Source organism: Schistocerca gregaria, unplaced genomic scaffold (genome assembly GCF_023897955.1).
Source record: "Schistocerca gregaria isolate iqSchGreg1 unplaced genomic scaffold, iqSchGreg1.2 ptg000418l, whole genome shotgun sequence".
In the NCBI taxonomy this organism is placed as follows: Eukaryota; Metazoa; Arthropoda; class Insecta; order Orthoptera; family Acrididae; genus Schistocerca; species Schistocerca gregaria.
The window spans coordinates 509,548-526,753 of NW_026061850.1; positions in this window are offsets into that span (position 1 = coordinate 509,548).

The following is a 17,206-nucleotide window of genomic DNA, read 5'->3' on the forward strand; positions in this document are numbered from 1 at the left end:
CGTAGTGCTGGAGGGAACTGCCACCATGAATCCCGTATAGCTGTCCATCAATCGATAAGAGTACAAGGGGGTGGAGATCTCTTCTGAACAGCATGCTGCAAGGCACCTCAGATATGCTCAATAATCTTCATGTCTGGGGAGTTTGGTGGCCAGCGGAAGTATTTAAACTCAGAAGACTGTTGCTGGAGCCACTCTGTGGCAGTTCTGGACGTGTGGGGCACCGCATTGTCCTGCTAGAATTGCTCGTGTCCGTCGGAATACATAATGGACATGAGTGGATGCATGTGATCAGACAGGACGCTTATGTACGTGTCACCTGTCAGAGACGTATCAGGGGTCCCCTATCACTCCAACGAACAGTCCCTGCTGACATGCAGAGTCAGTGGATTCATGAGGTTGTCTCCATACCCGTACATGTCCATCCGCTCGATACAATCTGAAACGAGACTCGTCCGACCAGGCAACATGTTTCCATTCATCAACAGTTCAATGGGTGTTGATGGGCCCAGGCGAGGCGTGAAGTTTGTGTCAAGCTGTCATCAAAACTACACGAGTGGGCCTTCGGCTCCGAAAGCCCATGTCGATGATGTTCCATTGAATGGGTCGCACGCTGACACTTGTTGATGTCCCAGCACTGAAATCTGCAGCAACCTGCGGAAGGGTCGCAGTTCTGTCACGCTGAACGAACCTTTTCAGTCGTCATTGGTCCCTATCTTGCAGGATCTTTCTCCGGCTGCAGCGACGTCTGAGATTTGATGTTTTACCGGATTCCTGATATTCACGGTACACTCGTGAAATGGTGGCACGGGAAAATCCCCACGTCATCACTGTCTCGGCGATGCTGTGTCCCATCGCTCGTGCGCCGAGTATAGCACCACGTTCAGACTCACTTAAATCTTGATAACCTACCATTGTTTCAGCAGTAGCCGATCTAATAACTGCGCCAGGCACTTGTTGTCTTATGTAGGCGTTGCCTACCGCAACGCCGTATTCTGCCTGTTTACGTATCTCTGTATTTGAATACACATGCCTATACCACTTCAGAGTAGTTGACTGTTGCACCACTCCCCATTTGGTATAGAGTCCCGTCCACAGTACCAGTGCGTTAGCATCTTTGTTCATGTAATTTGTCTCAGCTGTGTCTACTCAGAATATGTAGACACACACACAACAGAGAAAGAAAGTACAACCCAATAACTAGTATGTGTACGTGAAAATGTTTTGCGTTGAGTGCGGGGTGGTAGACCGAACAGTGTGAGAAACTTATTGTAAATGTACTTAACGTCATCCATAGCAACCTAACAAAACATGGTAACATACATGTACCAAATTTTGTCTTAGTGAGACTGACAATATGTCCAAATACAGGTTCGATTTTCGAATGTTTTTCATCATAAGAGACCAAACCACAGTAACTGGTTAAAAGTGGAGGACCCTTTCTGTAAATGTAATGGATGAAGAGAGCTAATACAGCCGACGGAGTTGTTTTCAAATCGATAGTTCAATTAATTTGGTCCATCTTATTTCTGATTATGATAAAATCATATGAATTTTTAGGTCGATGTAATCGACACCGATGATTGACAGTAAATACTTAATGACAGCTCTCTTTTTACAGATGCCGCCCCCTTATGTCAATTCCGGCATTGTCCTCTACCCGAGGAAGAAAGACTACGCCGTCATGTGCATCAGAGGTCGAGCGATTCATTATTTATTTGGAGGTATAGAACTCATGGATTCTTGGAACTGTTTAAACGATCCTCATTGCGCTATTGTGAAGAACCCTAAGTACAGTCAACACTTCTCGAAGTTCTTGCAGAGCATCTTCCACGATCCGCCCCATGATTGGATTATTCATCGCAGGAGATAATGTGATTCATTCCCACAAGCAGATGAACAGATAACGGTATGTACACGACATTACAAGACGACATGCCATGAAAAATGAGCGCCGGCGTCCGTAGAGTATCGACGCCGTGTGTGCGTGTTACAGAAGTGTTACCTTGCGTTTGTTTTTCTTTCTTTTAGAGACAGATCGGGAGAAATGTGGATTATATTTTGTCAAAAAACAAATGAATAATCTCCTGTGGCCATTTGCCCGTTCCATAAGTTCCCGTTTGGGGACGCAGACATCATGTGCAGACCTCGTACAATGACCCCTGCTCACTTCGCCCCCAGACCATTCCTTCTATTCCTTGACCCTACATAAAAAAGTGGCGGGGTGTTGGACTATCAAGCAGGCGAGCTGTGTTCAAACCTCCTGTGTGCCAAAAACTTTTTTTTACCGTTCGCCGTATTCAAATTCGTGTCTGTATCGTGGTGTAACGTCCGTTTGCAACACTGAGGTGTAAGGAAGGGACCTATAATGACAGTAGATTCTGCTCAACTACTCTATTAGCAGCCGAAAGGAAGTGGCTCTCGATTGGGAAGCACAAGCGTTTGATGACAAAGAGACAAGTCAATCGAATCCTCCAACGGAAAACATATCTAGTGTGTCAGACACGGCATTACTGACAGAATGTGTGTCATATGACACGAATCTCATACGGACACACCTAATTTGTACGCCTGGTGAGTGAGTGAGATACGCCTCCTTGCCCGATTTAGGTGTTCGTATGAATTTGAATGTGGTCACTCCCAAGGAAATGACGAAAACATATACGAGGGCAGTTCAATAAAGAATTACCATAATTTCTTACGGTCGTAATTTCTAAAGCTAAAATTTACTCTTATGATATTCTGTTAGCTTAATGTGCAACAAACAGCCCGTAGTAGGTTCAATGTTGGGACTCCTGGTTCCCGCCTGTGAGAGGCAGGCAAGGTCAGACATGTTCAGTGTCGCCTTCCGCTGCAATGCAGGTAACACGCAAGGAATAACACGCAAGGAACAATATGCGGATTTGAAATTCTGCTTTCGTCTCAACAAATCTTCAACTGAGGCCTCTACAATGTTACAGGAGGCCTATGGAGAGTCTGTTCTTCCCTATAGCACAGCTCGAAGGTTGTTTAAAGTGTTTAACGAGTGGAGACAATCAATTTCAAAGGAAGGTGGGCCCGGTGCTCCAGTTACTGCTCTTACGGAAGAAAACATGAACACTGCTGCCGTCATTGTGAGAGAGCATCGACGAGTTACCTTAAGATCACTTTCTGAGATACTCTACATTTCATTGGGTGCCACCCACACGTTGCTGACAGAAAAATTACACATGACACGTGTTTGGGCGCGATGGGTTCCGAGACTGTTGAGTCCCAAACAAAAGGACATTCGCGTGCAGGTCTGCATGCAGTTAAAATTGATGTTAGAGGAAGATCCGGAGTGTCTTTCAAATGTAATCACTGCTGATGAAACTTGGCTACATCATTTTGATCCTGAGAGCAAACAGCAAAGCTCTGTGTGGAATTCTCCTTCATCACCAACCCCCCCACACCGCAAAAGAAAAGCAAAAGTGGTTGCTTCTGCTGAGAAAGTGCCGGCCGGAGTGGCCGAGCGGTTCTAGGCGCTACAGTGTGGAACCGCGCGACCGCTACGGTCGCAGGTTCGAATCCTGCCTCGCGCATGGATGTGTGTGATGTCCTTAGGTTAGTTAGGTTTAAGTAGTTCTAAGTTCTAAGGGACTGATGACCACAGCAGTTAAGTCCCATAGTGCTCAGAGCCATTTGAACCATTTTTTTGCTGAGAAAGTTATGGTCATCTCATTCTCTGATATTCATGGGATGGTTTATCAGCATGTTGTACCTGTACACACATCAGTAACTGGAAAATACTACAGGAGTGTCCTAAGAACATTACAAGTCTGTATCAGGCGCCAAAGACCAGATTTCCGTGAAGCAGGCTGGAAGCTGCACCATGATAATGCGTGACCGCATGTTGCCAATGTGGTTGCTGAATATCTTGCAAAAATCAACGTGAAGTGCATCCCTCACCCTCCCTATAGTTCGGAGTTAGCCCCAAGTGACTTTTTTCTATTCCCTAACATGAAGAAACGCCTTTGTGGGAGGCATTATCAATCATCAGAATCAGTGGCGAAGCTGCGGAAGCGATTTTGAAGGATGTCTCAAAAAATGGTTTCCAGCATGTATTTGAAGAGTGGCAGAAACTCTGGTACAAGTGCATCGGATTCATGGGAGACTACTTTGAGAAGGAGCATCAAAATTATGAGAATGATCAAGGTATGTTGTCAAAAAAATTATGATCATTCTTTATTGAACAGCCCTCGTAGTTTGCTACATGAGGTGCAAAAAATGAACGCAACAGTTTCACAATCACATACTTTCACTGTGTTCTGTGAAAACATATGTTCTTAACGGTTTTGAAGTTGCGTTCCTCTTTGGAAGTTTTAACTCTCGAACTCCTTTGTTGTATCATAGTTCACACCGGTTTACTTGTTTTCATTTATGTGAGACATCTATATGGTACGTGGGCTGCTCTCACTATTCACGACGTTTACCTGCAACGGTAACGCATTCATGACTCATATTCTCTAACCAGTCTATAGCATAACAAGTGCCAAGATTATGGAAAGACAACAAACATTTCAATGACCGAACGGACAGTTCATAATGTTGTGAAGAAAATAAAAATAAGTACCACCAGAGAGTTTCGAACCTGGCTCGTCAGTCTTAGTCAAATGCCGTACACACTTTCCCATGACTCCCCAGCTGTTCACTTGCGCTCAGCACTACACTTGCTAAGCTTCAATCGCTCACTTATAATTTTTACTTTTTTCTCACAGCTCAGTACACCTTCCTCCTTTTTCCATGCTTGATCTGTGTTCAGTTTGTGACGGGATATCCACTGGGCCATCATACCACTAAATCTGAGCTTGCTAGCTGTGTGTTTTGGTTTGAAGAATCAAAGTCGGCGGACACAGTTCAAAATAATTTCCGTACCAAGTACGCAAAGATCTTCCTAGTAGGCCTACAGTTTATGAGTGGCATAAATGTTTTGTAGAAACAGGGTACTGTGTAAAACATGGGAAATCATCAGGTCGTCCAAGCACATCTGACGACATCATTGAGCGAGTGAGACAACTTTTTGTCAACAGCTTTACGAAATCGACGTAGCCTGCATCTCGCGAACTGCAAACCCCACATATGACCATTTGGAGAGTGTTGAGAAACCGTTTGTATTTGAAACCGTGCAGATTGACGATTGTACAAGCAATAAAACACACTGATAAAATTTCTCGCAAGAACTTCTTTGCGGATATGTTAAATCGATTACATGAGGATGAAAATTTCTTCGACAAAATCATCTTTTCTGACGAGTCGAATTTTCACTTAAGTGACAAGGTTGACATATATAACTGTAGGATTTGAGGCAGTGAAAATCAGCATCAAATATTGCATCGTGTTCGTGATAGCCTTCAACTGAACACTTTTTGTGTATTGAGCAAGAACCAAGGGTACGGCCCCTTTTTCCGTGAGAGAGCCATCAGTGGGACAGCGCACCTAGATATGTTGCAATTTTTGATACCACAGCTCGAAATGTTTACTTCATACAAGATGGTACACCAGCCCACTAACGGGCTGACATCTGGGATTTTCTCAGTGACCACTTACCAGGTCCGCGCAGTTCCCAAACCTGACACCGCTCGATTTTCTTATGGGGATTCATCAAGAATATTGTGCTTTGTACCTCCTGTGGCAGCTTCTCTACCTGAACTTGAGCAAGAATTTATGCCGCCACTAAGCAAGTTACACTTGCAACGCTACAAGGAGTTGAGAAGAAATTGACTCTGATGGAATGTGTGCAGGATAAGCAACGGAAGCAACATACAACATCTTTAGTTTAAGGTAAAAAAAAACTTGATGTGTTTCCCTACAAAATAACATTAAATCCAGGTCTATATCTTCTTTCAATAAATGTATATGAATTTTTAAAGTTATAAAGTGCTTTTTGAAACACCCTGTATATGAACGATTGCGAAAAGCTGTCTCAGTGCTCACTGGCTACACTGACCCCCATTTCTCCATAAAATCTGAAAGCTCTTAGGGTAATGCCCCACCATAAAATTATGCTCCATGGTTTCAGTATTCCAATTTGTAAAATGGACGTTGAGGATTTTAGAACATTTAAGAGTGTTATCGACCTCTCTATCACACCTAAAACTGGTGTTCATCGTAACAATGTACTTTTAAGAAATTTTGAAATTATAAAATTTTCAATGGATTTCCGCGAACATTGTTTAAAGCAACGTATTCTTGATTGGAATAGTGGGAGGCCACCATTTTCTTCAAGTCACATCGAGGGAGACCACAATTTGCTATTTCTCCACAGTGTGTAGATGCCTCGCAAATCCTAGTGCCCAATAGGTGGAAGGCAAATACCAACCTCGAAACACGAACTCTTAACAAAGTACTATATCAATCTTTAAACAAATAGACTTAACAAAACTACTACAACTCATGCCTAAAGTGAACAAACAGTTTCGTCTGAGCCTGAAGCCAGAGAACGTGCTTAATGAAAATGATTACAACGGGGAATATGACGTGTTGGAACAGGTCACAACTATATGTGTGGTGCATTAAGTGTCTGTTACTTATGTCCTGATTCTAGTTTTACGTTAATTACAAACTATACTACAATTAAAAGAAACTATTGTCTCTAGCCTATATACAAAAATTTTGTAAGTTGACAATAAGAATAACAACAATAATAATAACAATAATAAATATTACATGGTTTTTATAGGAAGGATGTTAAAAAAGATACAAGTCAAACCTATGAGACTGGTGGTTTCCCTGCAAATTTGATTTTCACAAGTATCTGTTTTTCCGTAAACTTAACATATGTGCTTTGGGCCCTTCTGGTTCTCAGCACTTGAATTATTATTATAGCTTACGCTAGGAAGTGAAAGAACCACAGACATTCTTAAAAGTTCACTGCAACATCACGTATAGTAAACTCGTAATATTGTGGAATGGCGGTAAGTCTTAATAAGAAGTATTGAATCTTAGGAGGGTGGAGTTTTGAACGGAGGGGTGGAGTTTTGAACGGGCACAAACTAAAATCTAACACAAGAACTGCAAAATGAAATAAATAGCAACTCAAAGGAAACGTAAGCAGGACATTATCGGGAAATAAGAAGAAAGCAACACAGAATTTCTAAGAGAAAAGTCACTACACACGTAACGAAAAAATAACAAATCTTGGAATGGATAACCTAAGGCGCTGCAGTCATGGACTGTGCGGCTGGTCCCGGCGGAAGTTCGAGTCCTCCCTCGGGCATCGGTGTGTGTGTTTGTCCTTAGGATACTTTAGGTTAAGTAGTGTGTAAGCTTAGGGACTGATGACCTTAGCAGTTAAGTCCCACAAGATTTCACACACATTTGAACAATCGATAACCAGAAGTGGGCTGTATAGGTCAGTTCTAGTTGTCGATTCGAAGGTTTGCTCTTAATCGCTTTTTTGCATTAGTACAGGAAGCGATACCATACAGGTAAATCCTAAAGGAATTTGGGAGCCACCCCTAATGAAAATGACATAATAATGGAACGTGCAGTTACAAATTTCAGCGGTATCACGCATGAAAATTCTAAAAGACTTGACAGTTATACGAGTTCTGTTTCCATGTTACTCTCTGTACAACTGATGTTGCAGGTGTGTACTGCACATTCTTTGAGAATTGCCATGAATGGTATCACTCTAATTTTTGATTCCACGTTCCGTTATTTTCATGATTTCTATTGGCTGTTAGTTATTTCGTCAAACGTCTAATTTTTTCGTATCATTCGTTATGCTACTGGAAGAACGGGAAACATAACTAACGTTGGAATCGACAATGTGATTTGACCTACGGTATATAGACACAAAAAGTAAATAAATAAACAAATAATCCTAAAAGGAATAACAACAAACAATGAAAAACCACGATAAATAACGAACTGTGGGATGAAGGACTATAATGACGTATATAACTGTCCTCTTTGGGTTTCTGCGTAATCTCACCCTCGGCAGTGATGGCACATTCGGAGAAAAACAACCAAATGTTTGTGAGAAGCAGGATTATATATACCGGTAATTGCAGATAGTCGCAGCTGTGCTCTTAAGTTTCTGGCCAACCCCACCTTTGTAAATGGTGCCGTATTCGGAAAAAATAGTCATATATATTTATGAGAACTAAGATTATAAACAAGATTGCTACTTGATTCACGAGCAGCAACTTAAGCTGTGCACTTAGGTTCTTGCCTACCCCACAACCTGGGATATCGCGATATATTTGTAATAAACAGCATAGTTTACGGCACAGACAACCACAGATGAAATTTAATAACAAGCCAGTTCCATCCTTCGCATCGTAAACTCATGGCGTCCTTCACTCGGGGTGTCATTGGTCAAAGCTGTATGTGGAATCGGACGCTGGATTTGACTCAAAATAGAGCTTAATGCCTGACATTTATTTAAAATACGTTAGAAAGTATATTATTTCTTACGACAGGGGGATGGAAAACGTGTGTTTCACGGCAGCATCGCGATGTACTAAGCTTGTCGAGCGTTATCTACGCGAGCGAATACGGTAAGCACGTGGCATGTGCATCTCCGAGGGAACACGTATAATTTGTAGTATTTCGATCTTACTCTAATTGCAAGATTAATGAGGTTAATGGTTCTCCAACACAAACTGCTTTAGACGAACTGTGGTAAACGGTCTCGACGACGGATTTGGAAAATTAAATTACCTCGAATATAACGGCTGTGTTCAAGATCTCCGTATTCATTCAATATATGTGATGTGAGAATTAATGTTACGCGTGTGCAGAAAGATGCAATCGATTTAAGGCCTTTGTGTCAGCTGCCAGGGATTGTCGGAAATCAGATGCTAATTAATGACTTACCAGAGACCACTATCGTCCGAGCCCCTACTGCATTTCACTATTTCTTCAGATTCGCTGAATGCGGACAGCGCCATTCACGTTGCTCTACATTCCACTCGACTCAGACTGTTGCTAAGAAACGACACGGGACGTCGAAGAACCCCTGTATTGTTGAAAAATGCGTCATGTCACCGTCGCCTTTGTTTACTCTATGAGGATATGAGCACAATTATGGTCGTATAATTAAACGATCTGTACACCGAGAATAGTAGTAGCATAAATGGTTTGTGTTGTCCGGGACAGATCCGCCGAGAACAACACCGTCACAGCGGCAGTATCTCATCGAATACAATGAAGAGGCAAAGAAACTGGTACACCTGCACAGTAAGGTGTAGGGCCCCCGCGAGGGCGGAAGTACCGCAACACGATGTGGCATGGACTCAACTAATGTCTGAAGTAGTGTTGGACGGAATTGACACCATGAATCCCGCATGGCTGTCCCTAAGTTCGTGAAAGTACGATGCCAGGCATCCCAGACATACTCAACAATGTCATGCCTGGGGAGTTTAGTGGTCGGAGGAAGTGTGTAAACTCAGAAGAGTGCGCCTGGAGCCACTTTGTTTGCAATTCTGGACTTGTGAGGTGTCGCAATGTCCTGCTCGAATTGCCCAAGTCCGTCATAATGCACAATGGACATGAATGGGTGCTGGTGATCACACAGAGCGCTTACGTATGTATCAGCTCTCAGAGTTGTATCTAGATGTATCAGGGGTCCCATATGACTCCAACTGTACATGCCCGATACCATTACAGAGCCTCCACCAGCTAGACTCCAACTGTACATGCCCCATACCATTACAAAGCCTCCACCAGCTAGAACAGTCCCCTGTTGACATGCAGGACCCACGGATTCACGAGGTTACCCATGAACGTCCATCATCTCAATACAATTAGAAACGAGACTCGTCCGACCAGGCAACGTGTTTCCATCATCATCAACAGTCCATTGTCGGTGTTGATGGGCCCAGGCGAAGCGTTAAGCTTTGTGTCGTGCAGTCATCGAGGCTACACGAGTGGGCCTTTGGTTCCGAAAGCCTGTATCGCTGATGTGTCGTCGAATGGTTTGCACGCTGACAGTTGTTGATGTCCCAGCATCGAAATCTGCAGCAACATGCAGAAAAGTTGCACTTCTATCATGCTGAACTATTCTCTTCAGTTGTCATAGGTCCCGTTCTTGCTAGATCTTTTCCCGGCTGCAGCGATGTTGGTGATCTGATGTTGTACCGCATTCCTGATGTTCACAGTACACTCCTGAAATAGTCGTGCGTGCAGGAAAATCTCCACTTCAGCGCTACCTCGGAAATGCTATATCCCAGCCGGTCGAAGTGGCCGAGCGGTTCTAGGCGCTACAGTCTGGAACTGCGTGACCGCTACGGTCGCAGGTTCGAATCCTGCCTTGGGCATGGAAGTGTGTGATGTCCTTAGGTTAGTTAGGTTTAAGTAGTTCTTAGTTCTAGGGGACTGATGACCTGAGAAGCTAAGTCCCATAGCAGTCAGAGCCATTTTTGCTGTATCCCAAAACTCGTGCGCCGACTGTAATACCACTTTCAAACTCACTTAAACCTTGATAACCTGGCATTGTGGAAGTAGTAACCGATCTAACAACTGCACCAGACACTTGTTGTCTTATACGGGCGTTGCTGACCGCAGCACTGAATTCTGCCTGTTTACATATCTCCGTATTTGAATACGCATGGCTATAGCAATTTTCTTTGGGGCTTCAGTGAACATTCCAAACCACACAGTTCTGCTGCGAAACTTCCGAGGCCTGGACTCCTGGAAGAAAGGATGTTGCGGGGACGTGGTATAGTCCCTGGCTGTAGCCAAGCAATGAGTCCGCAAACTTCCTTCTTCTAGGAGTGCCGGTCTTGCATGATTCGCAGGAGAGCTTATGTGAAATTTGGAAGATAGAAGACGAGGTTCTGGCAGAGGTAAGGTTGTGAGGACAGGTCGCGAGTCACACTTGGGTAACTTAGCTGGTAGAACACCTGTCTGCAAACGGTGAAGGTCGCGAGTTCGATTCTCGTTCACACACTTTTAACCTGCCAGGAATTTCATAACAATGGAAAACGAAAATTTCGCTTTGGAAAGTAATTTATTTATTTTTATTTTATTTTACATGCCTTGTTCATTAGGATCAAATTGACTATCAGATCTCCGTGATCGTGGAACGAGGAAGTACATGAATTTAACATCAAAAACGTTAACAACAGATAACATTTACACAGATCGAATGCAAATTACAAGTTGAAGACCAAAATCTAGTACAATCAACAATATAACACACGAATTTCTTTCTTTCTTCCTCACTAGTGGGTCGAGGTTTAGTGACACTAGATATTACGTGTCAGTGACAGAGCAGACCAAAGGTCATTTTTTGTCAGGGATGGCGGGAGGGGAACGACACTGTGTGGGCGGTGCAGTGGGCTCTTTCCTTGGCTTAGAGGGTGAGGTGTGAGAGAAACATTGGTGGTTCCACTAGCAGTCGTTTATTGAGACATAAGACCCTTCGAACAAACAGAGTAATACAGTGTTTTTTAACTCGCTGAGTTCCTCGCGGCGGAGTCATAGAGTGAAGGTTCCGGTGACGGCTGATGCGACGACGGCTCGTGTTGCAGCGGTGCGCCGGCGGTTTGTTCTCCAGTTCAGCACTGTGCTCGTGACTCAATGCGACAGCGGCGCGGTCTTCTACTTGTGAATTCGCTCGTTGTGTATTAACAAGCGACTACGGTGAGGCGCCGAGTGCTGCGTTCTGAAATCGAACCAGCGACCCTCAGGTTCGGCGACTTCTGTGGGAGTTCATCAATCCCTAGCTTCACACGTGATCCATTTGGTGAGGTCACAGTCCTCACCAGGCACCTGAGTAATTACCACGCAGTCCGTAAAACTTATGCCAGGGCCTTTCCCGCCCGGAATTGTCTTTGCTTTCTTTGGTGGCTGAGAATCGGCATGTTTCCACTGCTCTGACTGTTGATTTGTCTCTGGGGTATAATAGTGCACCCTATTTTCATCTGTGGTCACAAACCAGTGCAAAAAATCTTGTTCGTTTCTCCTAAAACGAGCCCAACATTGTTCAGATATGCCCATTCTCATGCGTTTTTGATCCAGTGTAGAGTCGCGGCACTCATCTTGCAGATAATTTTTTTCATTTCTAATTCTTCAGTTAAAATAGGATATACCCTTTTACACGAACCTGGCAAGCACGAGCAATTTCACACACTTTCAATCGGCGATCCTCTGTGAACAATTTGTGCACTTTTGCTATGATTTCTGGAGTAGTGACACATCTTGGCTGACCAATGCACGGATCATCATCTAAGCTCTCCCAAACAAATTTAAATTCGTTTGTTCTCTTGGCGACTGTTGAATACGAAGGAGCAAAGTCCCCCAGTGTATTCTGGAAATCGACACGAATGTCCTCTGTTTTCATGCCTTTATTTACAAAGTACTTAATCACTTAATCTCGATTTTTTTCCTTCTTCGCAAATCACTTCGCAGGAACAACAACAGAGCCACGTCACCACCACAGCTCTCTTCCAAGAGCACTGACGTGGCACGTGTTTACAGGAAAGAGTCCAATGAATATCACGTGAACAACCCGTTGCGCTAGTGCTGACCTCTCGTGGTGATTCCAAGAACTTTTCATATCACCCTCGTACTACAGGCCATCTGCCTACATCTCTCCAAGGCAATAATGCTGCCCTCGGGAATTGCTTCGCCATTACTTCGGTGTTGCGATATTGCATATGCCTCGAGGACATTCTTTGAGTCATTCTGCTAGTGTATATCCATAATACTTACACCAGAATTTGGTTATGGTCACCACATGGAGCCGATCCTGGGTGTCCAGTAGTCTGTAGCTCATGCACCACTGCTGGTTTACTGCAACAATCGCATCGTCACATTGATGATGGGACACAGAAATTGCTCTCCCATTGCATACTACAGGCTCTCTACCGCCATCCCTCGAAGACACAATTATTGCCCTCAAGAATTGCCTCACCATTACACGTGTGGTGCGCAGAAGGAGAGGACACAGTCGAGGCTTCTTCTGCTAGAGTATATCTACGATACTCGCACTGGCATTTTGGTAAGGACACTGCATGGAACCTCTCCTGGGTGTCCAGTAGCTTCCACCCATTGCACTGCTACTGGTTTACTGTAACCCTCACATCCTCATATTGACGGTAGCATACAGAATTTGATTTGCTAGTGCATACTACACGCTCTGTGCTGACGTCTCTCCAAGACACTAATGCTGCCGTCAAGAACTGAATCTCTATCAGACGGGTGCTGCGTTATTTCATATGCCTCGAGGCCATTGTCAGAGTCATTATGCTAGAGTATATGTATGATACTGGAACCTGTCCTGGATGTCCACTAGCTTGTAACCGATGCACCACTGCCGGTTTACTTTAACCTCGCAACCCTGACATTGGTGATGGGATGTAGAAATACACACATCAAAAAAGTTTTGCATCACCCCAGTTCCCAGAACTCTTGAAGATAGACATTGACTGAGGATAGTACATCATCACATTGTTTCTTTGTGCCAGGAAGGGCTCTCACCAAGGGAACTGTGTCTCTGAGTGAACCAAAACATGGAGGAGGTACAGAGAGACAAGAACTGTCGATGACATGCCTCGCTCAGGCCGCCCAAGTGTCACTACTGCAGTGGGTGACCGTTACCTACGGATTATGGCTCGGAGGAACGCTGACAGCAACGCAACCATGTTGAACAATGCTTTTCGTGCAGCCACAGGACGTTGTGTTACGACTCAAATTGTGCACAACGTCACTCCCGACGCCTATGGCGAGGTCCATCTTTGCAACCATGACACTAAGCAGTACAGTACAGATATGGCCCAACAACATGCCGAATGGACCACTCAGGATTGGCATCATGTTCTCCTCACTGATGAGTGTTGCAGATGCCTTCAACCAGACAATCGTCGGAGACGGTTTTAGAGGCAACCCAGTCAGGCTGAACGCCTTAGACACACTGTGCAGCGAGTGCAGCAAGATGTAGGTTCCTTGCTGTTTTAGGGTAGCAGCATGTGGGGCCAGTATACGCCACTGGTGATCACTGAAGGCGCTGTAATGGCTGTACGATATGTGAATGCCATCCTCCAACTGATAGTGCAATCACATCAGCAGAATATTGGCGAGGCATCTTCATGGACGACAATTTGCGCATCCATCGTGGTTCGCAGCTCGTGGTCGTGCGGTAGCATTCTCGCTACTAGCGCCCGGGTTCCAGGGTTCGATTCCCGGCGGGGTCAGGGATTTTCTCTGCCTCGTGATGACTGGGTGTTGTGTGATATCCTTAGGTTAGTTAGGTTTAAGTAGTTCTAAGTTCTAGGGGACTGATGACCATAGATGTTAAGTCCCATAGTGCTCAGAGACATTTGAACTATCCATCGTGCACATCTTCTGAATGACTTTCTTCAGGATAACGACATCGCTAAATCGAATGGCCAGCATGTTCTCCAGACATGAACCCTGTCAACCATCCCGGGATAGTTTGATAAAAGCTCTTTGTGGACGACGTGACCCACCAACCACTCTCAGGATCTATGTCGAATCGCCATTGAGGAGTGGGACATTATGGACCAACAGTGCCTTGTTGAACTTGTGGATACTATGCCACGACGAATATAGGCATGCATCAATGGAAGAGGACATGCTGCTGGGTATTAGAGGTTCTGGTGTGTACAGCATTCTGGACCACCACCTCTGAAGGTCTCGTTATATGGTGGTACAATATGCAGTGTGTGGTTTTCATGAGCAGTAAAAAGTGTGGAAATAGTGTTTATGTGGATCTTTATTCCAATTTTCTGTACAGGTTCCATAACTTTCGTAACCGAGTAGATGCAAAACTTTTTTGATGTGTGTAATTTCACCATTACATACTACAGCGTCTTCAAGACACTAACATGGGGCTCAGTAATTGCAATTCTCCGCTACTGGCGCTGACATTCTTCTACGATCACTGAATGGAACCTCTTCTGGGTGTCCAGCAACTTGTAACCAATGCTCTGCTGCTGGTTTACTGTAATTCTCACACAGTCACGTTGACGATGGGACACACAAATTATTTCTCCATTGCATACTACAGGCTCGCTTCCCATGTCTGCTAAAAACACTAATGCTGCCCTCAGAAACTCCATTTCCATCAGATGGGTTCTGTGCTATAGCATATGTCTCGAGGACATTGTCGGTATCATTCTGACTGTCTATATCTATGATAATGGCGCTCGCAGTTGGGTATGGTCACTGATAGAACCTCTCCTGGGTGTCCAATAGCTTGTAACTGAAGCACTGGTGCTGGTTTACTGTAATCCTCACACCTTCACATGGACGACGGGACACAGAAATTGCTTCGCTATTGCATATTACAGGCTCTGTGCTGACCTCTCTCCTAGACACTGACGCAGACTTCAGGACTTTTTTCTCTATCAGACAGGTGCTGCGATACTGCATATGCCTCAAGGAGACTGTGGGAGACATTTTGGTAGTGCATATCTGTGATACTGACACTAGAATTTGGCTATGGTAGCTGCATAAAACCTCTCCTGGGTCTCCAGTAGCTTCTAACCAATGCACTGCTGCCAGTTAACTGTAACTCTCTCACCCTCAGATTGACGCCTCAGGAACTGCCTCTTCAACATACAGGTGCTGTGCTATTGCATATGACTCGAGGACACTGTCAGAATCATTTTGCTAATGTAGTCTATGATACTGGCACTGGCTTTTGGCTACGGTCACCACACGGAACCTCTCACCTTGTTGTCCAGTAGCTTGTAACCGATGCTCCACTGCCAGTTTACTGTAACACTTGCACCCTCAGAATGACAACTGGATTGCTTCACCACTGCACACTACAGGTTCTGAGCTGACGTCTCTTCAAGACACTATTGCTGCCCTAATGAATTGGATCTCCAGCAGACGGCTGCTTCACTATTGCATTTGCCTCGTGGACATTGTCAGAGTCATTCTGCTAGTGTATATATATGATAATGGCACTGGCATTCGGCTATGGTCACCGCATGGAACTAATGTACCAATGATGGTCTACTGTAACCCTTGATGATGGGACGCAGAAACTGATTCGCCATTTCATACTACAGGCTCTCTGCCGATGTCTCTCCAACACACTAAAGCTGCCCTCGGGAATTGCCTTGCCATTTGACTGGTGCTGCGATATTGCATACACTGTGAGGACACTGTTGGAGTCTTTCTGCTAGTGTGCATCTATGACACTTGCTTCGACATTCGGCTGTGGTTACTGCATGGGAATCTGCTGGGTGTCCAGTAGCAAGTAACTGATGCACCACTGCAAGTTTACTGTAACCCTACGACATTCATATTGACGATGGGACACAGAAATGCTTCGCCATTCCATACTGTGGGGTGATGCCCATTCGTTGCTTACAGGGTGTCTAAATGATGGTTTGTCCTCAGAATGCTTTACGACAGTTCTAACTAATAACATTTGTAGCTTTATTTCTATAAAACAGATATGATAATACTTAAGTTTCGAATTACATCGGTATCGCAAGTAACATGCAAACAATAATAGTTATCGCTATAGTCGACGTCCAGACAAATAACTGATAACAATCACAACTAGTTTTTGTTGTAGCACGCTCTGCAAATATGTTCCACTAATGTCAGTACTGTGAGGCGATCTGAGCGGCCTTAGCCAACAGTAGCGGTGCTTATATTCACTTCATCCAGGTGTCACTCTTGGCACAGCTCGGTAAAATTCAACGTGTCATTTTCGGACGTTTTCTCACCACCTTCTCTGGTTTGCATTCTGAATCTCCGTTCCTTTGCTAACGGTTATGAAAGAACACATTCTACTGGCTCAATGCCATTGTCTCTAGAAGACATTAATGATGGGCCCAAGAAGTTCATCTCCACCAGACGACTGCTAACCTGTTGCATATGCCTCGAAGACATTGTTGGACTATTACATTAATGTACATCTATGAAACCAGCGCTGGCATTTGGCTACTGACTCCGCATGCAGCCTCTCCTGGGTGTCCAGCAGTTTGTGACTGATGCACACCTGCCGACCCCACACACACTCTCATTGACGATGAGACACAAATATTCCTTAGCCTTTTCACACTAAGGTTCTCAGCTGATATCTCTCCAAGACAATAACGCTGCCCTCGGAATTATAACTCCACCATACAGGTGCTCCGCCATTGCATATGCCTCGAAGACATTTGGCTGAGGTAATCACATGGAACCTGTCCTGCATATCCAGTACCTGGTAATGGATGCACCGCTGCGGGTTTACTGCATCCCTTGCACCCTC